This window comes from Solanum lycopersicum, chromosome 12 (genome assembly GCF_036512215.1).
Source record: "Solanum lycopersicum chromosome 12, SLM_r2.1".
Taxonomy (NCBI): Eukaryota; Viridiplantae; Streptophyta; class Magnoliopsida; order Solanales; family Solanaceae; genus Solanum; species Solanum lycopersicum.
Genome location: NC_090811.1, coordinates 59,171,062 through 59,195,962, shown reverse-complemented (window position 1 = coordinate 59,195,962; position 24,901 = coordinate 59,171,062). Strand labels below are relative to the sequence as shown.

General features: G+C 36.7%; 1 pseudogene; it reads left to right on the top strand.

Annotated features, from left to right (window-relative positions):
* On the top strand, positions 1 to 24,532 carry LOC101250871 (ADP-ribosylation factor GTPase-activating protein AGD3-like; annotated as a pseudogene).
* Positions 24,533 to 24,901: the final 369 nt, after the last annotated feature.

Below are 24,901 nucleotides of genomic sequence, written 5' to 3'. Positions count from 1 at the left end.
GAAAATAAAGTGAAGAAAGCGCATGGCGCGCATTGGGTTTCATATTGAATGCATTAAAAATCAAAACCAAACCCCAAATGATGATAGATAGCGATGTGGATGACAACCATGAAATATCGCACATTGGTCCCCAATTGCTCTCCAAAATTTGCCTCCTTCATTTTCGTGAACATTCCTCAAAACACTAATCTCACTTTCCGTTTTCAATTTTTCCTTCTCTCTCTCTTTTTTGAATTCAACATATCATACAAAGGGTGTAATTTTTTTTTTTGGCGGAATCATGTATTTGATTGATTTGTAGTTCGAATGTGGGTCAAGAAATTAATAGTGGGTATAGTTTTTCAGTGGTTAGAATAAGTGATATTGGTTTGGCTAAGATGCAGGGTGGAATGATGTTTGCCAGGCTTGATGATTCGCCCATGTTTCGTCAGCAGGTTAAAGAAAGATTCAATTTTTAAAGTTTAGCATATTGTGTGTACCAAAGCCAGTTGCTGTCTTTGGTAATGATGATGATTTAGTGTGCTTAATGAACCAGTAGTAATCAATGATTGATTAAACACCCTTTTTAGGTTTACAATATGATGTAGATGAAGGATGAGTACTCTTTATTTTATGTCATTATATCTTTAACTCATATTTATGCACACTGAAACTGGTACATGACAATTTGAATACTACCTGGTGTTACGTGTATTATGCCACTTCATAACTTTATCGAGTTGTACACACTCAAAATTGAATGACATAAACATAGAATAAGACCAAGTTAATGCCTTATTTATTTGGGGAAACTTTTGACATTTTGAGGTTTATGCTTGTCAATATCAATACAAATAGTTTGGTTCTTAAATTATGTAGGCACTTCTTTGTTTCCTTTTTAGTTTAAACTGTTTACGAGTTCAGGGATTGTATGCTGAGAAAGTTATGTAATTATAATTGGGCACTGTAACGGGCGTTTTTTTCTCTCTCTCTCTCTCTGTACATATAAATGAGCATCAGTGGATGCTAATCAAACAAATTGATTTACCTTTTCCAAAAACTGATGCTATGGACACTATCGAGAGCCTTGTCTTTGTTGGAGTGCATTTGCTGACACTGTTTTTTCTGATGTGATATAAGAAGTTATATATCACAATTAAGGTGTTTTTGAAGAGGGATCCAAGATCCAAGAATTCGTGGGCTATAGAACATGAATTTTGCGAGGATGATCTTCGCTTTAGTGGATATTCTTCTTTGTAACTGAGAAATCTTGACAGATTGGCACACTTGTTTTCCTTGTTACCAGCATGAAAACATATCGTCCAAGGTTCAAATGCAATGTATTATACATGGGATAGATTGGATTGGTATTCTATGTGAGAAATAGCATGTGAGCACCTTTAAGTAAAATGAGTCGTGCATACTATAGAAGTAGTAGTAGCAGTTTGATGTGTCTTCTGCAATAGAAGTTTGGAAGCCTTTTCCATGGCTAAGAAGTATGCTAATCTATTCTTACTTTTCTCTGACCACAAGTGTGGGTCCTTAAGTTTGTACTTGTCTGAACAGATCCAAGCTTTTGAGGAAGATGCTGAAACATTGAGGGATAAATGTCTCAAGTTTTACAAAGGATGCCGAAAGTACACGTAAGTCTCTTCATCTTCCTCTATCTACTTGTCTTCATATTTTATGTTTCATGGAACACTTCATTATTAAGTCATTCCATGTAAAGAGGGATCAACAGAGAAAGAGGACAACAATTGGAAAAGAGGAGGACATGTATATGATAACAAGAAACTAGAAAATAAAGTTCTAGCAAATAAAAATATTATAACTTTTTCGCACATATTTTATGGCTTTTTGTTGACAACACATACTTAATCTTTAGATTATAAGATCACATACACCTTGAGGGACTACATTAAAAAAAAAAAGAGAAATGAAAGGATTTTCCACGTAGAGACATGACCTGAATGGAGGTTCTTCTGAGTGGATGATTTTGTTGTGATTAGGTATTGATGAGGGGAATAAATAGCTCAATTATATAGTAAAAGAAAATGGATAATCATGGATCCCAAGGGTGTGGCCTAGTGATGAATGAAGTGTTTGAGAGTCATGAGGTTTCAGGTTCGAATTTCAGCAAAGACCAAAATACTAGGTGATTTGTCCTACCCTTGGTAGACAGAGATACCTTGTACTTGTTGCTGGTGGGAGGTGACAAATATCTCGTGAAATTAATTGAGGTGCGCAAAAGCTGATCCAAACATCATGACCATGATTTCTTTTTATAAAAATGGATAGTCGTGGAAGTGCAACAGAGAAGGTTTGATCCCAAAGCCACACTTCATCATCTCCTACGATTCCCATTATGTTTGATGTTTATCAATCTGTATGTTACTCATCTTCTTTTAATAGTTTTGAAATATTCACCGTAATAAATTCAGTTAATGTTAAGTCTCATGCAGTTACACTATCTAGTTATATCAATGTTGCATTCCTTAAATAATTTTTTATAACATGAGGTGAATAGCTATTGCATAACTGTCATATGTTTTTTTCTATTCATCCTGCAAAGCATATCATGGCATATCCTGCCTGTATTCATTTGACAGTGCTTTTACTCTATCTTTATATATTCTCCTCACTTATGCTATGTTGTTCGTTGTCGTCGCGGTTTTCCTTGTTTCTTTTGGCAAGTGATCTTTTACTTCCTTTTCTAAGTGTCTATCTGTCTACCTTTGGCTCTTTTAACTATTTAAGCTTAAAATTAAATATTGCAGTGTGTTCCACTTTACGAGTAGAAAAGATAAGTTGTGCCATTATTTGCTATGCTTAATCTTAATAGTTATACAGTCTTCTTTCAAGGATGTATGATTTTATTCCACAGATAATCGTTTAACTCTTGCACAAGTATTGTGCTATTTGTAATACTCATTCATTCCTTTTTTATTTTTATAGAGAAGGGCTTGGGGAAGCATATGATAAAAACATAGCTTTTGCCAGTTCTCTTGAAACTTTTGGAGGAGGGCACAATGATCCTGTTGCTGTTTCATTTGGAGGTTCTGTTTTCGCTTGATCTTTTCAGACAACTAGTCATATAATTGATATGTTCTTTTGAATACATTAAATCATTAAGCATGAACAAATAAACACAAGCATCAAGAGAAAGTTTAATCTTATACTTACAGAGCTTGAAGTTGTGGAGACATCATTACAAGCATCATCTAGAGTACACTTTTGACCAACAGAAATAACATTTTTCATCAAACGTATTTTGTTAGGACGTACAACTACTTATGCACAAAAAGTGTGTATGGATTTTCAAATTCTAAGTCATGAATCTATCTTAATCAAGTTCTGGTGTCTCTTCCCTAAAAATAAAAAGGGGAATGGAACAGATTTACATCTTCTGCTACCCTTATCAAGCTCAATTAACTTTTATTACAAACATAGTATTCAATTCCCTCAGAAAGTTGTACTTACTACGTAACAAGAATTTAGTGTCAGATTCCTCAGCCATTGTATACTGATACACATAAATTTCCTTCTTAGGCCCTGATATGGTACAATTTGCTATCGCTCTGAGAGAAATTGGAACATACAAAGAAGTTCTTCGATCACAGGTAGCAGTTGCATTTCTATGTTTTCTGTAGTTTAGCTCTTATGCTATTTACCAAAATGTTAGTAGTGGTTTAGAGTCTTCTTTCCTGCTAGGTCATGTTCAATTCCCAAATTTCTATGCATAAATTTTTGGTTAACATGCTGCATTACTTGAAGTATCTCGACTTTCTTATGTGAATCTGACTTTAGAAGTGTATTTTATTCTAGAATTTTGAAGTCTAGCTTACTTTTTCTTGTGACACGGTCTAAGTTACTATTGTGTGACTTCTGAAATATCATTGTCTGCTTGCGATCTTCTGCTGACATCGTCAATTTTTTTTCTTAGGTAGAGCAAATATTAAATGATCGATTACTACATATGGCTAGCATTGATCATCAAGTACAGGTATCACTCATATCTTTTGCTTCAAATCTTCTATCTACGGCTAGTTGGCATTGACAAGAAAATTGATTCCATTGAAATTTTCTTTACTCTCACTAGAGATCTTTTGTTGGGGCCTACTTGTTTTTGAATCATTTTTACCTGATATAATCAGAAAACACATACAATTTTAGAAAAGGATTTTAATGAAAACTTGTTATCTAGAATAGAGTGTAAAAAGTCCCATTATAATAAAAGTAAAAAAGTCGACTTTTATTTTCTTAAATTTGAAGGACATTTGTTCATTCTCGATAATTAGCTGTCTCTCTAGAAGATTTTAGCTTATTGGGTCTCTTAAGGAGTTTCATTAGGCTATTTTGGAGTTTTTTGTTTTCCTGATTTGTTTTAAATGAATAACAATCAACTAGTCTCAACAGACAAATCATTTTCATTTTCCTGAGGCATTCCATTTTCTTGGTTAATAGGTTTTCTTATTTATTGAATGGTGCACATTGGGATAAATGTGAATTTAATTAAAAAATACATACATTTCGATGAAAACCTGAATCATCTAGAATAGATCATGTAAAATGTCCCGTTATATAAAAAAAGTAAAATATCGACCTTTATTTTTCTAAAATTTGATGCACATTATTCCTTCTTGATAACTAGATGTCACTCTAAAATATATTATCTTCTTGGGTCCCTTAAGGAGTTTCATCAGGCTACTTCTCTATATATAATTAGGTTTAATTTTTGAATGAATACTAATTTTAACGGACAAATTATTTTCATATTTCAGAGCTATTGCCTACTTTTTCTTGGTTAATAGTTCTCTTTATTTACTGAATGACATAATGGATTAAAAGTGATTTAGAACAGTGCATTTAGAATGGAAGTTAATTATCAGTGGGTTGAATTGAATCCATTTTACCCACCTATAACATTTAACGAGTTCGTTTCTTATGCAGTCTATATTTTATAATTCCGATCTAATCATAAATTTTCCCCATATCATCCGTAAATCCCCAATTTCTTTATACATCTTCTTTTGCATTTCTCCCGCGCTGACCTTGCACAATACATATATACATGCATCTTTAGCTTGATGTTGCATGGATTTCCAATACTTTCAGGAAGCTCGGAAGCGTTTTGACAAAGCTGATGTAGCTTATGACCAGGTGAATATATCATTCCTTAAGTCACATTGTATATTTGTCTTGTCTCGACTCGCATGTTTTTGTGATAATAACCCATTCAATTTGGCAAATGCAAAATCTTATAACATAGTGATTTCCTATTGAAACTAAATGTAATTGTTGCCTAATTTGATACATGATCTTTTCCTTTGAAATTGGGGACTTAACTAGCACCCAAAAATACCATTGTTAAAAGGATAGTGGGTGGCACCCAAGGCCTAGCTCGAGTGGCAAAAGGTGGAGGATTCGTGACTTAAGTCACAAGTTCAAGCCCCACACCATGCAAAGCGAAAGCTAGTATTTAAGTGGAGAAGGGTAGAGGGGCGGGCCCATTATTCACCGAGTTTAGAAGGCTGTGATTGGTCTGAAGGGCGGGTCACAGGCAGATTTCTCGGTTATCAAAAAATAAAGATAGTGGGTGCGAAGTAATAGAGTTGGTTTTGCTGTTCGTTAGAAAAGAATCCTTTTTAACATTGACATTTTGTCCTCATTATCAGACATTTACAGGATTCGATCTAGTAAATTATCCTTTCATAATGGAGGTTTTCAAGAAAATGGATCTTTGGTATTTGCTTTCTGCAATTATGTTCAAGGTCCTAATATCCTTGGTTACAAGGATCCAGCACAAGAGGATCGCTTTTCCCCTTATTACTTCCATGTCTAAACATTTATAAATATCTTTATATTTTTTTACAACCTACTGAAAAATGAAAATCACCCTGTACTGTGTAACATTCCCTTTGTTCAGGTCCGCGAGAAGTTTCTATCATTGAAGAAAAATACTAAACTGGATATAGTTGTAGCCATTGAAGAGGTACACACATCCGTTCTTATAATTGAAGATCAGTTTCCCTATTTGTGTTGTTGATTGACCAGTTTTACTGTTAAAAGTTTGTCATTTTAATTTGCTGGAGATCTGTTATAGGAACTTCATTATGCAAGGTCGACTTTTGAGCATACCCGCTTTAATCTGGTAAACTAAGTTAATTTGCAATCATTCAATTCCCTCCCTTCTCCCACAAACCAAACACACACATATACAAATATCTATACATGTTCTTAGGGACTCAGTAACTAAATAGTGATTCAATAACAAATAGCAATGATATAATATTTGCAATATATCAAACATAAGATCAGGTTGGAGCTCTTTCTTCCATTGAGGCCAAAAAGAAGTATGAATTCTTGGAATCAGTTAGCTTGACAATGGATGCTCATCTTCAGTATTTCAAACAGGTCATGTTCTGTTTTCTTTCGAGTGTCAAACAGGTCTTGAAGTAATTGAATATAAGAGTTATTCATACAATGGAGTGCATCATGTCTGAATCTGAGATACTATGTCGTTTTACAGGGGTATGAACTGTTGCATCAGATGGAGCCTTATATCAATCAGGTTACTCTCTAGTTCTAATACTAGTTCTGATATAATGTTTTTTGTTACATATATGGTAACAAATCATAGAGTGATTGCAGAATATCACAAAATAATAAGAGTTATTGTAGAATATTTTCTTTTATTTGTTTTAATTGATTTCTTTTTATAGAATTCCTGGAATTGTATAAATACCTTGTATATTCATGAATAGAACTACAACTTCTTTCATTAGATTACATGGTAGCAGAGCCTAGGCTAAAATTTATTTAAAAGTTCGACTCTTTTCCTGGTAGCCTAAGAAAGGGTTGGGTCACTCATTAGGAGTGACAAATTTATCTCACCAGCACCATAAGAAGAGACAGAGGGAGATTTTTTGGTCGGAAAGGACATCTAGTCTAAGTGGCAGCAAGTGAACCTCACGCACTACCTGCACCTCATTTCTGTCTTCCACTCGCTGGCGTTTGGTCCAGCATATCTGTTTTTGGCTTACTGCTTCGGCATCTTCTCATCAATCAGGACACATTCTGGTATTCTTAGCGTTGAATCTCTATTTGAAGGTTTGTACTTCGTTTTCCCTTTTGGTATTCGTCTTTTGTTGCTGCTGAGACTCAGAAATCTGGTTCGGAAATTGGTTATAAAACCGTTGATCAGTCAAATTTAGACATTTCTAGTTATAGATCTTCTGTTGCTCGTATCAGCTCTCTCACATGGTTGAATATTGTTTGGTTTGCTGCCCCGTACTTCTAGTTTGCTAATTTTACAACACATTGTGTGTTTGTTCAATCTGGTACACTTGTTTGAGAGGAACTGGTGGATTAGACTTGCTGAACTCCTTTTGTTTTCTGTCAAGACTTACACTAGATATATTTGCGAGAAAAATGATTAAGAAGATTTTCTTGTTTCGACTGATGAGTATGCAAAATACTCTCATTTTCAAAAATCACTTAAAGAATCCATTTCAGTTACTACATTTGCAGAGTCAAGGAAAACATGTCTTTTATCCTCATGGAATAAATGGGTGATTGATTCAGGTGCCACAAATCACATGACATGTAATTCTATTATGTTTTCTAGCTTTCGATCACATAAAACACTTTCTCCTGTGACGCTAGCTGATGGTTCAACTTGTAACATTGTGGGATCAGGGACCGTTAAACCAACCTCCACTATCACCTTGTCATATGTATTAAGTCTACCAATGTTGGCCTTTAATTTGATCTCTGTTGTAGAATTACCATAGACATTAATTGTTATATCTCATTCTTTCCCGATCATTGTTTGCTTCGTGATCTTACGATAAGTCAAGTAATAGGTAAGGGGCATATTATCCGATGATCTCTATATTCTTGATGAATGAGAGCCTCGATTGGGTGCTTACTCCTGTGATGTGTCTTCATTCAAAGCACATTGTCAGTGTGGACATCCTTTATTACCTATGTTAAAGAAGCTTTGTCCCCAATTTCAAAATGTTTCTTCCTTTGATTGTGAGTCATGTCAATTTACAAAACACTATCGCATCTCGGTAGGTCCAAGGGTTAATAAACAGGTTGGGTAAGCTTTTGAATTAGTTCAATATGATGTTTGGGGACAATGTTGCTTCCAAAACTGGCATAAGTATTTTGTTACTTTTGTGGATGATTTCTCTCGAATGACTTGGATTTATATTACGAAGAGTTGTTCTGAAGTGTTCACTCACTTTTGTGCTTTCCACGCTAAAGTCAAAACTCCATTCAGTGCTTTGGTACGTATTCTAAGGAGTGATAATGACAAAGAATGCATGCCAGAATTGTTTCGGTTATTCATGAGATAACACGATATTCTCCATTTGTCTTCATGTGTTGACACACTATCTCAAAATGGAGTTGCTTTGAGGAAGAATAGACATTTACTTGAGACAACTCGATCCCTTCTATTCCACAATTCTGGGCAAATGCAGTCTCTACAACTTGTTTTTTGATTAACAGGATGCCATCTAGTGTGCTTGTTGGTAACATGACTTATAGTGTTCTTTTCCCGAATAAGTCTCTCTTTCCGGTGGAACCTAAGATTTTTGGTAGTACATGTAATGTTCGAGATGTTTGACCATCTTACCAAGTTGGATCCCAAAGCATTGAAATATGCTTTCCTTAGCTGTTCTCACTTCAGAAGGGATATTGTTGTTATTCTACTGAACTTGGAAAATATTTGGTGTCAATCGATGTCATATTTTCAGAGAGTACCCCATTTTTCTATGCACCTCCTGTTTCTACTAGTCAGGAAAATGAAGATGAGTGCTTAGTCTATCAAGTTACCCATGCTTTGAAAGAACAGTTAAATGATGTTCCTCCATCTCCCAGTTCTTCTATTGAACACCAATCAACTATTGTGCCTTCAGAGTCAGCTCCGTCTGTACTAACAAAACCTCCAATTGTTCAAGTTTACTCGAGGAAGAGAGAGACCAATGAAACATGTTCTGTGCCAATTCCTTCATCATCATATCTTTCGCCATCTGATTCTTCAGAAAACCTTGACCTCCCTATTGCTCTTCGCAAAGGTACACGTACTTGCAAATCCACATATCACATTGCTAAAGTTGTTTCCTATGACCACTTATCCTCTACGTCTAGATCTTTGACTATCTCTCTAGACTCTATCTCTGTGCTTTGCATCATCTTGGATGATCTAAGGCAATACTCGAGAAAATACATGCCTTAGAGGAAAATCACACGTGGGATATGGTGGATTTACCGAAGGGAAAGAAATCAGTGGATGTAAGTGGGTCTTCATAGTTAAAGTCAATTGAGATGGTTCTGTGGCCAGACTTAAGGCAAACTTGTGGCTAAAGGTTATGCTCAAACTTATGGGGTGGATTATTTAGACATCTCTCTGGTGGCCAAACTCACTTCTGTCCGGCTATTCATTTCCCTAGTCTTCTGAGAATTGGCCTTTACATTAGTTGGATATCAAGAATGCATTTCTTCATGGTGATGTCCAAGAGGAAGTGTATATGGAGCTACCATCCAGTTTTGTTGCTGGGCGGGGGTGTACTAAAGTTTGTTACTTGAAGAAGTCTTTGTATGGCTTGAAGTAGAGTCCTCGAGCTTGGTTTGGCATGTTTAGTGAGGTAGTTCAGGAGTTCGAACTAAAAATGAGCAAATGTGATCATTCTGTATTCCACCGACACTCCATAGCTGGCACTATCCTGCTTATTGTATATGTTGATGACATTGTCATCATAGGAAGTGATTATACGGGAATTTCTTCTCTCAAGTCTTTCTTGCATACTATATTTCATACAAAGGACTTGGGTCAGTTGAAGTACTTCTTAGGAGTATAAGTAAATAGAAGCAAGAAGGGAATTTTTCTATCTCAGTGAAAGTATATTCTTGACCTGCTTGTAGACACTGGAAAGTTGGCTGCCAAACCTTGCACTACTCAAATGGTCCCCAATGTGTATCTTATGAAAGATGATGGCGATCCTTTTGATGATCCCGAGAGATACATGAGGTTAGTTGGGAAGTTAAACTACTCACAGTGACTCGTCCGAATATTGCCTTGCAGGAAGTATTGTTAGCCAGTTTATGTCAATGCCTATAGTCAAATATTGGGAAGCTTTAGAACAAATTCTTCGTTACTTGAAAGGAACTATTGGACGTGGCCTATTGTATGGCAATCATGGTCATACTTGTGTAGAGTATTTTGTTGATGCTGATTAGGCAGGATCCAAAATTGATTAGAAGATCTACAATAGGCTATTGTGTTTTTGTTGGAGAGAACCTAGTATCATTGGAAAAGTAAGAAACTGTGTTGAATCCAAATATAGAGCTATGTCACAATGTACGTGTGATATTATGTGGACTAGGGTGTCAAAATGAACCCAAATATAGGTAACCCGGGCTCAAGATAGTTTGAATTGGGTTCTATCTCAACCCATTCAAGCCTAACCCATTTTAAGAGAATCCTCAGTTGAACCCAATTAAATCTCCAATTTCAACCCGTTTTAAAACTAGATATATTCCTATATTAAAGGTAAAAATTATTATATATTTAACATCTTTTAGAATTTATCTATCCATTTATTATTTATTTTTAAAAAAATATCTTGAGCGGAAATTCAATTGTGATTATAAAAGTTAAATATCAGTGTGTTAAAATTATTGAAATTAATCAGGTCAAATTGGCGGGTCAAGACCCAACCCGATTTCTATCTCAACCTAATTTAATATCTCCAATTTCAACCCAACCCGCTCATTTGACACCCCTAATGTGGACACATCATCTATTATTTGAAATTTGAAGTGAAGCATTATAGACCAACAAAACTTGGGTGTGACAATCAGGCTGCTCTTCATATAGCCTCAAATCCGGTGTACCATGAAAGGACTAAACTCATTGAGGTTGACTGCCATTTTATTCGTGAGAAGATTTAGGAAAATTTGATTTCCATAGGCTACCTGAAAACCGGGAAGAGCAATTAGCTGATTTGTTCACCATGGCATTGAATGGAGCTCGAGTTAGTTATCTTTGTGACAAGCTGGCATGATCAAATATCTATTCTCCAGCTTGAGGGGGTATTACAGAATATGGTAACAAGCAAATCACAGAGTGATTGTAGAATATTACATAATAATAAGAGTTATTATAGAATATTTTCTTTTAGTTGTTTTGATTGATTTCCTTTATAGGATTTCCTGTAATTGTATAATACCTTGTATATTCATGAATAGAACTACAACTTCTTTCATTAGATTACATTTGTGCACTCTCCTTTTTCAATGAGGGCATTCCACCTTTTTAGATTGGCGGGGACGGTAACTGGTGCACCTTCATTATATTAATGCAATAGAAGGCTTAGATGATATGCTGAAAACTCTTCAAGAAAAACTCTGGAATAAGGGCTTCAACGTATGAAATAGTCAGGGCTGATATAGAGATAACACACCTTCAGTATGCCGATGATACGCTGGTCTTTTGTGATGACTGTAGAGGTTAACTTAAGATACTCAGGGTGATCTTTGTTCTCTTTAGAACAATCTCTGGGTTACACATTAACTGGAATAAAAGCTTCCTACATTGGCTCAATCTGCTTTGATTTGCTTGAGCGGAAGATCTTTCAGAAACAACCTCACTACCTAGAAGAGGTATTGGTAAGGTATGCGTACACTTTACGCTACTCAGGCCCCACTTTATGGGATTTCATTGAATCAGGTTAATGAGGCTACTGATATAACTTCATTGGCTAGGACTTTGGGGGGAGGATTGGTGAACACCAGTTGTATACTTGGGCATGCCCCCCCCCCCCCCCCCCCCCCCCATAAAGCTGATCCATAGGTATATGGAATGGGGTGGGAGAGAAATGTGAAAGAAGACTAGTGATTTGAAGATCCATTACCTTTCATTAGGGGGAAGATTAACTCTCATTAGTTGTGTTTTGGATGTCATGTACACTTTCATGATGTCCCTTTTTCCTCTACTTGATAGTGTTATTGAGAGGCTTGATGTTTTGAGAAGGAATTTTCTCTGGCAAGGCAAGAGTGACTCTAAAAAAAATTCATTTTCTCTGGCAAGGCAAGAGTGACTCTAAAAAAAATTCACCTGGTCATATGGGATGCACCATTAGAATAGGCACGGGGTCTAGGAATAAGGAACCTTAAAAACAATAATCAATGCCTCATGATGAAATGACTTTGGAGACTTGCATTCGTGAGCAGACTTTATGGAAAGAGGTGATCAAATTAAAGTATGAAATGAATGGTAATTGGACAACCAGAATGGCACAAACACCTATGGAGAGCTCCTGAATGTCTGGGAGATCTAGAGATCAGTAGATTTCTTCAAAATTTTGGGACAATTTAAAGGGTCATCTGAGTTAGAAGAGTGTCTTGTATGGCAGATCACAAGCATGGCAGATTCAATGTAAAGGAGGCTTACAAGAAATTCAATATTTTCAACAATCAAATTGATTGTCGGCCATGGAAGCTAATGTGGAAACAAAAAATCCCTTGTAAAGTTTCATGTTTTACTTGGCTACTTGCTAAACAGGGGGTGTTGACTTTGGAAAATATGAAAATGGGCTTCCATTTGTGTTCAAGATGTTTTCTATGTGGAGAGGAGGCAGAGTTAGTCACCTCTTTCATCACTGTAGGATTACTAGCCAATTATGGAAAACCATCATCAATATGAAAGGATTGAATTGGGTGATGCCAACATGCCAAGGATGATTATATTGACTCGTAAAGTTTGAAGTAGCTATGATAACATGAAGATGAATTACATAGTTTTGTTTCATTTTCGGTGTAAACAAGAGTATATGAAAGATTTAGAATAAGTTATGGATGTCCTAGAAAAGAAATACTTTTTTCTTATAGGGCTAATGCTCTTCCTATACTCTCTTACCATCTGCAACAAGGTTGAGGATTTGCATATTGAAGTGAAAAAGTCAAATTGATCAAACCATTTCCTCTTTTGAATTTCCTCTATTTGGTAGTGCAGGGAATCTCATGTTTTGGAGAAGTTTGACGGTTAATATATTCCAATTAATTGAGCTTAAGGATGCATAGACACACTAGTGAGGAGGTGCGAGAGGTTGATTCTAGGGGGTCCGAGGAGAGGCAGAGGTAGGCTGAAGAAGCATTGGGGAAAGGTGATAAGACATGATATGACACAACCGGAGGTTATCGAGGATATGACCCTAGATAAGAGGGTGAAGAGGACATGTATTAGGGTATAAGGTTAGAAGGTAGTGTAATGTTGTCTTGTTTAGGGTGGCTAGGGTTTGCGATGGTACTAGTTGTATCATTGTAGTTCTTGTTTCTTTTTTTTTTTTGAGAAGGTAACAGTCTTGTATTATATTCCAAAAAATCAAACCTGCCACAACTTGTTACAGGTTAACTAATTACAAATGAGTATCAGGAAGATCTTCAATCCTAAATTAAAAATTACAAGGTGCCTAAAGCATTCATTACTGATTTTAGATCTTCCATATACTCCTGTTTGGACCAAAAATGAAATTAAACCAAGCAATTCATCTTGATCTTCTGGATGCTGTTACTTTTGTTCTGGAAGCGTATGAGGTTCCTCTCTTTCCACACAGACCACCAGATACAGGTGGGGATGATCTTCCATCTTTCTTTGTGACCATAAATGTAGGCAAAGCTACTCCATATCTTCAGGGCCTGGACAATATTTCTTGGCATCACCCAAAGTAGGTTCTTCGAATTGATGAAAATGCTCCACAAAATATTAGTGATCCTACAGTGAAGAAAGAGGTGGTTGACTGTTTCAGCCTCTTCTCCACACAGGAAACACCTAGGACTCAGTTGGATACCCCTTTTCATGAGGTTCTCCTAAGTTAAGACAGCCTGCTTCGCTAGTAGCCAAGTGAAGCAGGACACTTTAGGAGGTATTTTAACTTTCCAAATAAGTTTCCATGGCCAGCTAGTAACCTGATGGGTGAAAGAGTTGAACTTTTTGTAAGCTTCCTTCACTCTAAAATTTCCGTTACAGTTATGATTCCAAAACAATCTATCTTGGGAGGTGGAGGTTCCTTTGAATTGTTCAAGGATTCCAAAGAAATCTACTAGCCTTTGGATCTCCCAATCATTTAGGGGTCTTCTACAACTCAAATTCCATCCTTGATTTGACCAAACTTCTGCCATAGTGCCTTGTTGTTGTTGGTTCAGAATGTAGATTCTGGGAAGAGGGTTTGTAGGGAGTCTTGTTCTAACCAGTTGTCCTCCCAGAAGAAGACCTTCATGCCATTTCCTACTCTAATGATGCAATTTTCTCTTAATTTTGGCCAAAGGTTTCTGTTGGCCCTCCAGTTCCATAAGTACTAGTGACCATTTTGGTACACGTCTTCTTGATAAGTTTTTTCCATAATGCTTGTTCACTAGATGCTAGTCTCCATAGCCATTTCATCATAAGGTTTTGGTCCTGAATCTTCAAATTCCTTACCCTAAGCCCTCCTTTCTGTTTGCTCCCAATCAATTCATCCCACTTAACCAAGTGGAATTTCTTAGTGTCACTATTTCCTTTCCATCTCTGTCAATGACCCCACCTGGGATAGGAAAGATAGACATCATGTAGGTAGGTATGGAGTCGAGAACACTATTGATGAGAGTGAGTCTCCCGCCAAGGGAGAGATATTGACTCTTCCAGTTGACCAATCTTCTTTCACACTTCTCGACCACCTCATTCCAGATTCCTGGAGGACTTGCTTTCTGCTCCTAGTGGCATACCCAAATATACGATTGGTAAGTCACCAGTCCTTCCCCCAAGTGTACCAGCCAGAGAGATTAGATTGGTGACGTTATTCACTGGGTATAGGAAGCTTTTTTCCTAATTGATATGTAGTCCTGATATGGCTTCAAATAGCACAAATATAACTCTGAGAACCATCAGTTGATTTCTGTTGGCATCACAGAAAACCAGAGTATCATCAACATATTGTAAGTGTGTGGTCTCCATGTCACAATCCACCCTATTTGATACTCTGAAGCCCCTTAACCATAGTTTCTCTTGAGCAATCTTCAACATATCATTGAGTCCCTCCATAGCTATAATGAATAAGAAAGGAGACAGGGGATCTCCCTGTCTTAATCCTCTTCGTGAATAGATGAAACCTGTAGGAGAGCCATTGATGAGAACAGAATATTTCACAGTACTGATACAAAACTTTTTCCATCTCATCCATCTACCTCCAAAACCTCTTTTAGATAAGGTCTCCAACAAAAAATTCCAGTTGAGATGGTCATATGCTTTCCGAATGTCCAGCTTGCATAAAATGCCTGGCACCTTGCTTCTAATCCTAGAATCCACACATCATTAGCCATCAAAATAGCATCCATGATCTGTCTTCCTTTAATGAAAGCAAGTTGTTGTGTGTCCACTAGCTTGTGCATAACCTTTTTAAGCCTCTCAGTTAACACCTTGGAGATTATTTTATACACACTACCAATTAAGCTAATGGGTTTAAAATCTGTGAGTTTCTTTGCACCCATTTTTTTGGGAATGAACGTCACGTAGGTGGAGTTGAAGCTTTCTCAAAGAAACATCTCTCCTGGAAATTTTTTGCTGCAGCAATGACTTCCTCCCCAACAACCTCCCAACAGTGGGTATAGAAGGCCAAGATGTAACCATCAGGGCCTGGAGCTTTATCTCCAGCACAAAGCTTTACACACTCCCATATCTCTTGGTTCTCAAATCCCCCTGTAGCATCCTATTGTCTTCTTCAGAAATTTTGTGCCCTTCCCTGCAGCTACCTGAGGGTCTCCATGTCTCAGTTTCAGAATATAGCTTCTGGTAGAAGTCTATGATTTCTTTTTTTATTAACTCTGGATCTTTGATTGCTTCACCATCCACATTTAATTCGTCAATGTTATTGTATCTCCGGTGAGAGTTAGCCGTTTTGTGAAAGAACTCTGTGTTCTTATCTCCCTGCTTCAACCAATTAACCCTAGATCTTTGTCGCCAAGATATCTCCTCAAATTTTGCTAAATTTTCAAACTCTATAAGGAGATCAGCCTTCAGTTGAATCTCATCTTCATGAAGAGCTCTTTGATCTTGCACATTTTTATCATTGTTGATTATTTGCTTATGGTGTTTCAATTATCACATGATTTTATTGTTGTTTTGGCTCCTCTTTGGCAGACTTTTGCTCTGTTTCCTTGTCATTTGCTATATTCTTTTCTTTTCATTATCTCCTACTTTATACTGGGATTTGTTGCACTTGAGCCGAGGGTCTTTCGGGAATAGTCTCTCTACCTCCATGAGGTAGTGGTAAGGTCTGCATACATTCTACCTCCAGACCGCACTTGTAGGATTTCACTGGGTATGTTGTTGTTGTTGTTGTATCCTAGGGATGTTATTATTTTCTCTCCAAAAAGTTTAAAAGATATAAAAAATAAAAATAGTCAACAGGGTTCAACACATACACTAAAATCTCATGAATTGATCTTTGTTAAATTGATTTTGCAACCACATAACTTCTTTCAAATACTTGTCTGTCTGTGGTTATACTAGGTCCTGACCTTTGCACAACGGGCTAGAGAGAGTTCGACACATGAGCAGGTAGTTCTCAATGAAAAAATGCAAGAGTATAAGAAGGAAGTTGATCAACAAAGCAGGCGGTCATTAAATAGTCCTCACAATTCTTCAACTGCTGAAATCACACAACATTCTTCCAGAAGTTCCCAGAAAGTGATAGAGGCAGTAATGCAGTCAGCTGCAGAAGGAAAGGTGCATGCTTTGAGGCTTCACCCCTACTAGCAAATACTCCCTCTGTCCCAATTTATATGAGGTAGTTTGACTTGACACGAAGTTTAAGAAATAAAGACGAACTTTTGAAACTTGTGGTCTAAAATAAGTCATTGATATATGTGTGGCTATAAATCATCTCATTAAAGGTAAAACATGCATTTTAAGGTTAAATTATTACTAAATATAGAAAAGGTTATTCATTTTGGGACTGATAAAAAGGAAAGTGAGTGGTATAAATTGGGACATAGGGAGTACCATTCTGGCTGTTTTTGAGATTCTTGTTATTACTTGCAAGAGCTCTTCTGATTACTATTTCTACAGCTAAGATTTCAAATAGTGTAGGTAGAAACTATAAAACAAGGGTATCTCTCAAAGCGTTCCTCTAATTTAAGAGGTGACTGGAAGAGAAGATTCTTTGTTCTAGATAGCAGAGGAATGTTGTACTATTATCGAACACTAAGGAGCAGGTCCTCTGTAAGTTATCAGATGAAATATTTATTGGTATACTGCATAAATGTGCCCTTTAGCTTGACTTTAGCTATCATGTACGCCCTCCAACTTTGGGTGTGCATAAGTAGACACCATATAAAGTTGAAAGTAGACACACATTTCCTATGTGGCATAATATATGTAGGATGCGAATTGTCACATGGATGCATGTGTTTACTTGTTCAACTTTTAAGTTCCTACTTGTGCACATCCAAAGTTAGAAGGACATGAATGTCGGCCGAATCCAAGATAAATGACACATTTTGTATTATGCCATGTTTGTTTGGCAAGTTCTTCTGGTCACTATTTATGCTTGCTCAAATGTGGATGATGCAGTTTCAGGGATCTTCCAATCCACTCTCTTCACATTACCATGGAGGTGTACATGATGAAAAACCTGTTGCACATCGCACGGTGAACCTACTGACATCAACAATAAAAGCAGATGCAGAGCAATCGGATTTGAGATTTTGCTTCAGAATAATTTCACCAACAAAGAGCTATACTTTGCAGGTGAACTAAGCAAGAACTGTATTGAGAGAACTTGTTTTCAACATAATATGTCGTTAACAGTTCTCAGTAAAGTTTTATCTTTTGGCATTTAGGCAGAGAGCATAGCAGAACAAATGGTGTGGATAGAAAAAATAACAGGAGTTATTACCTCGTTACTGAGTTCTCAGACACCTGAAAGGGTAAAATATTAACATTGATATTGTTAATCCAGTTCCGGTTTTGTTGTTTCCTAATGATACTGGTTCATGTTGTCAGCATTTTTCTGAGTCCCTCTACCAAAAGTAGATCCATAGGAAGTCCCATGAGTCAGGATCAAAGAACAATTGAAGAATGCACATCTGGGAGGGATTTCATTGCTAAGAGTTCCATACGTCAATCCAAAAGTGTATCACACCTCCCGAGCATGAAAGTAGAGAAACCAACTGATGCACTGAAGAGGATACCTGGGAATGATAAATGTGCTGATTGTGGTGCTCCTGATCCAGACTGGGCTTCTTTAAATCTTGGTATTCTTATATGCATTGAATGTTCTGGCATTCACCGTAAATTTGGTGTACATATATCAAAGGCAAGTCAACTTTCTTCCTTGTACAACCAAGCTTCTTACTTTTGTAGTATAATCTTACTTTTAAGTTTCTCTACTTTGTCTTATGTTTGGGGCAGGAAGCCTTACTAAACTTCTCCCTAGTGAAAGTACTCGCCTTCATGTCAAACCCCACATGTTTCCTGATATGCATCATCAGATTATGTGTTCGTGTAGTGTTTCTATTCTATAATTGTTGATTGATTGATTAGCAATTTCCTAACTTAATTATAGGAGCAGATTGGTATTGTAATTATAAAAAAAAGAATTGTTTTTGGATTGGTAGGCTGGCTACCTCCAAAAAGTTACAAGCTAAATCCATAATTACATAGATCCTAGGAAATCTACCAACTGTGCTACTTCTTCTATACCATCTTCTTTACACCAAAAAAAACATGTTAATGCAATTTTCTTTAACTTTCTGAAAAGTGTTAGTAATATTCTCATGACACCTGAGGTTTCTTTCTCTCCAATTAGCCCACCAGAAGCAAGTAGGTACTATAGACCACCATCATTTTTGGCTCATCCAGCAGCTCAAAAGATTGGTAGTATGTTCTGGGTGTCTCTTGAGAAATGCTGAGAACCATATGCCACACCTGAACGGTAACCCTACAGTTTAGGAATAAGTTTCTTCGTTCTCATGACGAAAAAGAACATCTGGAAGCCTCTTTTCTTGAGTTTTTCCTGAGTGAGACATGCCCTTCTGGTGACCAACCAGGTGAGGCATTTCACCTTGGTTGGGGTGTTGCCCTTCCATATTTGTTTCCATGGACCACAAATTCCCCCTGAGTGAGTCATAATCTCTCTCTTATTATACAGTCTATTATAAGTATTGATTGTGTTATTTTGCCTTTCTTCTTTGTCAAGAAGTATTGTATTTTCTTATATAGTTTAAAGACTCATTGTATAAATACTCATTCTATTGGATGTAAATTCATCAAGAAATATATAGAAGCTTATTCTTCTTCTTGAAATCCTCATGTATCAGAGCCATTGCTGCCTTTTTGAGGTGACTTATCTCCCTTTGCAACACACTAGGGTCCTGTTCATATCAAAGTGATCAAACTTTTTCTCCTCCTCGTGGTTGTCCGGTTACTCAGAGACCCTTTTAGTCAGTTTTCTAAAATAACAACTCTGCCACGAGCTTCCTCTACCTCCGACGACTAAACCCCAGTCAGCAGCTCCATTAAAGACCTCGTCATGCGCCCCACACGCCACGCTCCAGCCACGTGTTAGGAACTCGTATCGCTACCTAGACAGGCTAAAGGTTAGGTGAGAGTGGGATATGATCGTTAAGATACTATAGTTTATACAATTATATTCAATCTCATTATGTTTGAACTTATGGAAGGGGTTGTCCACTTGATCATTCCTAGGTTAATTGTCATTGTTCTACTGTTTCCTAGTTTAAAATTTTGAGATTTTTTCTATGTTGTTTCTTTCTCTATTCTCCAAAACCTTACACATTTCCAAGGAATAATGTTCCGACCAGTTGTCCTTAGCTTCAAATAAGTCCAGATCTACATGGCCTTTAATTTTAATATAAATGGTGATTATTGGAAAGATTGAGACAGGTAATTGGAAGTGGAAAAAATGAAAGAGCTTAGTCGTAAATTTTGGAGTATCTATTCAATAAAAACCTAATGTAAGTTGGATTGCAAAGTCCTTCATCCATTTCCCTTTTCTAGTTTGGATGGACTATACTTACACTGCTTCATTATGCACTGTGGACTTGCTCAGAACATTGCTTTTTTGTATGATTACACAAAAGTTGAAGTGTTTCTTACAGTTCAACTTCAACTTTGTAATTAGGTAAGATCCTTGGCACTTGATGTTAAAGTGTGGGAGCCTTCTGTCATAATCTTATTCCAAGCACTTGGTAATGTGTTTGTGAATTCTATTTGGGAGGGTTTGTTGCATCCAAGAAGAAATTTCCAGGCAGATGAAATACCGATGCGGTAACTTTGAAAATTCATTACTATGTGAATTATTTTCGTTATTGTTCCTTAATGGAAAGTGTCAACTGACTGGTGTAGGTCTTTGGAGTCCCATAAGCACAAGCAGTTTTCTTGCAAACCGAGTGAGGATGATCATATTTCAGTGAAGGAGAAGTTTATCCATGGAAAGGTACCACTAAATATAGCTAACATGTTCTGCAAGCCGCTTCTCTGTCTTAACGGAATAGCTTCACATCTTATATAATACTTCTGTTCCATGGCAATATTTCTTTCTTGTCAGTTCCAGAAAGAATGACAGCTTTCTAGATTCAGAAATATTACCTTAACTTCTCATTTATCCCTAACAACAAGCTTTTATAGCCATAAATGTTGTGGAATGCTTACGACAAGTTCCAAAGTCTTATAGCCACACAAATGTTACGGAATGTTCTTTACCACTAGTCTCAGAAGTGTTCATTTCTTTGTTGAACTCTGTAGTATTCAAACTTTGCCTCTTATATTGAAATGGAAGAAGTATTTGTTTTCCCTATTGTCATTATTTTTGTTTATCCCTCCAGTTCAGTCATTTGATTAGCCGTTAATGTCATCAGATTGGTGGATATTGCACATTATGCTCCTCCTGTTGACTCACTATTTATGTAGGCATTCTATCAGTACTTATTCTCTCCCACTTCTACATCATACTGTAACTCATGAGCCTTCTGCTGTACGGCTGCCGCAGCTGATCAGTGAACTAGCACTGCACATTCTGCCCATGTGAGCAAACGTGCATAGGTCTTATCTGGGACTTAATTCTTACCTACCTAAAATTCTTAGCATAGCACATGGAGCCTTCTATGGTATGGCTGCTACAATTTTCAGCACCGTTGGGCCAGGGTTTGGTTTGAGTTGAACAATTGATCAAAATATTCTCTCCGTCTCTCCTTGATTTCATTATCTTCTGTCAATGCTTAATTAGAATCATCTTTAATACACTTCACCTGGTTTAACTCTTTACCGTTCTTCTTTGCTTGCTGAGTCTTCTTATGGCTGCAGTATGCAGAAAAAAAATTTGTTCACAAAGTGGAAGACAGTGAGCATCTGCTTTCTGTTGCACAACAGCTATGGGAAGGTGTGCGTAAAAATGACAAGAAAACTGTATACCGTCTCATTGTTGTTTATCAAGCAGATGTTAATGCAGTTCACGGGCAAGCATCACTTGGTACGTCTTTATCTAGTGAGTTATTGAGATTGCATTGACTTGAAAAACCTGATCATAACTTTGGTTTCTTAGGCAGTGATTGTGCGAACTCTTTGAACCCACGAGGTGGAAGTGCAGACCTTTCCTCTGATGGATTTTTTGATGGCTGTTCCCTGCTTCACCTAGCCTGCCAAACTGCTGATATTGGCATGGTGGAGCTGCTTCTGCAGCATGGCGCTAACATAAATGCTTGTGATTTGCGTGGTCAGATCCCACTGCATCATAGTTTCTTAAGAGGAAGAACTGAAATTGCCAAACTATTACTTTCAAGGTAATGGTTTGTTTCTAAGAACAGTGGAGTTCCTTAGTTTCTTAATTGTATCCAGTCTGGTAATATAGTTCTTGCAGTAAGGCTGATGCCCGGCATGTGCATTTGGATAAATGTTTCTAAGGAGCTTGACAATATAGGTTAACATGCCTTGTATATATATATAGTTTAAACCATTGGGAGGTCCACACTTATTGTGCTTACATTCAGATCTAGCAGAGAAAGAGGTGCTTTTACTGGGTAATGCCACATATCTTGTTGGTCGTAGTAAACTAGTAATTATTGGCGACATGCAGTTGTGAGAGCGAGAGGCATACAAAAGCCACATTTGCAGATGGCTGCTAAATAATAGAATAGCAGAAGATAATAGAATAACTACAGAGATTGAAGCCAAGTAGTTATTGAAATTTAAATACAAGCATATTATAGGGAATCCTATAAAGCAGTATGGGTAGCTTCTGCACTTTTGATTGGTTTTAGGACAGAGAACTAGTTAGATCAAAGCTATGAGTGCATGATCATCAATCTCCAGCTGAATTTCCAGGCACAACAACGATGTTTATGCTTTTCAGAATCAGAGGGAAATTATTGACTTTCTATAAAGGTGTCTGACGCTTAACATTCATATATCTCAAAGGAGTTTGGAATTATTGAATGTTTCCTACAATCAATCACTCAACCGTAATGTTTCCAGCGTGGGAAAGACTTCATAAACAAGCAAACAAACAGCAACTGTGTCTCAATCCTAACTAATTGGGGTCAGCTATATGAGTCCTCTTACTACCCCATTTGCACATGTTTCATTCCACTATTCAATATATGTATATGATTAGACTAGTTAAGTTAGGATTCTCTATGTGTATCCTTACACTGTCATATATCTCTAAGTCAACTTAAAAGACTCATGTAGAATACCAGGTTAATGTTAGTGTGTCAATAAGGATTGACCTTGATCCATATTGGTTGACATCACCTATATATGATACTTGCTTCCATTGTATTCTTCTCTTGCTAAATCTGCATTGATCGAGAAATTAAAGGTCTTACAAGTTTCATCCTCCTGATATTAGATCTACCCTAGTTTCTTTTAACACCTTCAATCAATGGTGTTCCACCTACATACTAATGCATTTGGAGGTCTACAGAGAATATGACTGACAATCTTAAGCTACCTTCTTTCCTTTTTTTCATCTACATTTCTTACCTTGCACCTTTCTGTTGTATGTGACCATTTCTAATCTTGTCTAAACTCGTAGACCATGCATCCATGTTAACATCTGTATAACGCTGATGGTCTAATAACTATTCTATAGAATTTGTGTTTCACTGTTAAAACAAAGAACTGTTTATTGATGCTAATGTTTTGTTATCTTCTTAGTTTTACAAGGGATAAACTTAAAGGTTTTAGTTCAGTGTAGTACAAGATGAGGAACTGAAACCTGTCCTCGAGGAATTATAGAGTATATTAAACAGTTTTACCACGCACAAATTGTCATACCAAGCTAGGGTATAACAAATCTGTCTGAAATTTTGAAACTGCTCCAATGAATCTGATTAAGGCCCAACAAATGGTAGTTGAATACTGTTTTACTTCATCAGATAGCAGGAGAGTAGCCAACTTAACAGATAAGTTCTATCCCTTGACTTAGCTAGAGGATTCTGCTCTTTGTAAAGATGAATGACATTCAAGTTGTATATCTTGAATCAAAACTTTCTACTGCTCCCGTGCTCTTTCAATTTTTTGTGGCCTCAGATTTAGAGGAGAATTGATGTTTTCAAATGATAATTAGTTAGTTCTTATATTAATCAATTAAGTAATGTTGAAGATTAGTAATGCCACTGAAATTGAGAAAGGACAATTTTAATCATTTTCATAATGCTGCTGAAATTGAGAGCTTACTTTTATAATAAGTTGTATAACTTCTATGTTGTTTAACCAATATGATTTCTTGCAAATAGGGGGGCCAATCCACAAGCTGTCGATAAGGAAGGCAAGACTCCTTTCCACCTTGTCCAGGAATCAGCTCTCGATGATGTGGAGATCATTGCCCTGCTGAAAGTTGCCATAGGATAGCACCACAACAAAGATCAAACTGAGGTAGACAACTTAGTATTGCATCCCAGTAAAAATATTTTATCTTCAAGAACGAAGTTTGGAGTTATACGGAAGTGCTAAAGCTTGCTCAAATCCTTAGCTTCATTCTCCCAGCAGAAATTCTGTTAAGGCTTTTGAAATGAAAGATCCAGAGAAGTGCTTTTTCTCCGCGAATCTCAGAGGTTAGGAATTACATATCAAGTACAACATGGCTTCATGCATGTCATTTGTACAAAATGCAGTAATTTTCAGTGCGATGCATCAGGCTGCTTCTGTTGTGTTTTTCATTATTAATTCTTTTGCCACTTTGGTTTCTTTTGTCATCCAAGTTGTGCAGATGTTGAAAGTAGGCAGTGGAGCAGTTGTACATGTATTTTGAATTGACTGTGAAACAGAATTAGCTAAGTAGAACTATATTTAAGTGGGAAATTGGCTCAGTGATGAAGCTGAAAGAAATTGGGGAGACGTGATGAATGAGGCTATTTATTATGGTTTCATTTTAGAGGAGTAAGAAAGAATGTTTATCACCAATAGGCAATATATAGATTTCTTGTATTTGAAAACTATTTGTATTGCAATAAGAATTGTAAATATAAACTAGAGAACACAGTCAAATACCCTCTCAATTTATTATCCGATTCTCAACTACACACTTATACTTCACGGGAGTCCTATTACCCCCTAAAGTATTTTAAACACATATATTGACACTCTTAAAATGTCACCCCCAAAACTTTGTTGGAGAGTGATAGACACCTATTTTTTTTAGAATAATTTTTTTATAAAAAAAAATCATTACCAAAATACATCAATTTTGATGTCATTTTTCTCTCTACCATTTCATTCATCTTCCTAAATCATCCCAATTTTTCTCCATTGTTTCCCAATGTCGAATCTCGTCTAATTCACCTCCAGCCCCATTACACCCATCATTCTTCATCTTTCTTCTATTTTTCGATCATTTATTTGCACAAAATCTAGTTG